The sequence below is a fragment of the Phalaenopsis equestris genome, unplaced genomic scaffold (genome assembly GCF_001263595.1).
Source record: "Phalaenopsis equestris unplaced genomic scaffold, ASM126359v1 Scaffold200350, whole genome shotgun sequence".
Taxonomy (NCBI): Eukaryota; Viridiplantae; Streptophyta; class Magnoliopsida; order Asparagales; family Orchidaceae; genus Phalaenopsis; species Phalaenopsis equestris.
This window is the reverse complement of record NW_018220179.1, coordinates 3,239-4,732: the sequence shown is the minus strand read 5'-3', so window position 1 is coordinate 4,732 and position 1,494 is coordinate 3,239.

Below are 1,494 nucleotides of genomic sequence, written 5' to 3'. Positions count from 1 at the left end.
CAAGTAAATTAAGATCAAAGTGAAAAGATCATCACAATTTCGTAAACATTTTCATGGCTTCACCAATTCGCATCACCATTTCACAAATCTCGAGACAAGGAGAAAGACAGAGAAAAACTACTCAGATCTCATGGGGAAACACAACAAAACACGGAATTCATATATAAAAGGAAAGTCATACAACTACAACAATAAATAAACTTATCTCTAATTTCTCATCAAGAAAACTCCTCGAAGTTCCTCTGAATCTCTTCCTTTCTTTACAGCACACAGAATTCCTCTTTGAAGCAGCAAATAGGAAGAAATCTCTCACTTTCCCTCCACTCTTATAATCTCTCGAAGAATTCCTCACAATTTAGACTCTAGTAAATTCTCTATAGAATAATGGAACCTCTCTAACCTTCAAGGCCTGTCTAATTTTCGACCAAAATCTTCTTTTAAAGTTGTGGATGAGCTTTCGCAAGAGTTGCCTAAGCATCCCTTCAAAATTGTCCTCATCCAAAGCCTGACGGCCTCGAGGGCGCCATCGGCGGACCTTCTTAATGAATTAATTCTAGAGTCCTGGTAAAATCTCTCCATCGATGGGGTTGATGGTGTCGTCAGCGCCTTAGTTCAATTCTTCACATTTTTGCATCTTTTTGCTCCAATGACCCTATTTCATCATTCCTGCAATAAAACATCAAAAATACCTTTCTTTAAAGTGTAATATCATAAAAAATAGTATAAAATAGGTATGAAAATGTCAACATATTTTCCTCTGGTCAAAATCCCCCAAACTTAACTATTACTTGTCCTCAAGTAATTTTAATGCTACATAAAAGTTATGATCTATTGTAGTAAAGTTTTAATTTAGAAATACTATAAGTTGGATTTAGATAAATATCATAGTGAGATTTTTAGAAAAATTTCAAGTAATTGAATTAACTCTGTAGCCAAAATATTATCTAGTCACCAAGTTTAAGAGTTCTAGTCTCCTATTCATTTCAAGAATGACTATATGTTGCAATATTAAGTCACTTAGAATATTCAGATGATAGGAATTTCATGAGAATATTACTAGTAAAAGATCTAATCCATAAATATAAGTTCAGGAATGTATTTAAGTTTTCCCTTTAGGTAGGTCTAGTGAAGCCAATTTTTGATTAGGCATATCCTCAAGCTTCTCCTCACTTTTATATATTTTTTTCTTTCTTTTCTCTTTTTCATTTGGATTACTTTCAATCCTATATATTTTTCTTTTCTTTTCAAGGATTTTTGTCAATCCTTTCCTTTTCCTTTTTCAAGTGAGGATTACTATATCTGGATAGCCTTTAATGATTTTGAACATCACCTTTCTTTCCCCAAATTTGAAACTCAAAGCATTTCTTACCTTATAAATATTTCATAGTTTTCACATCATTGAATCCCAATCTTTTCTTCTCAAATGAATTTCCAGATTCTTAATACTTCAAAATATAGTTTCCTTTACTTTAAATAGTTAACTATAGTCTTATT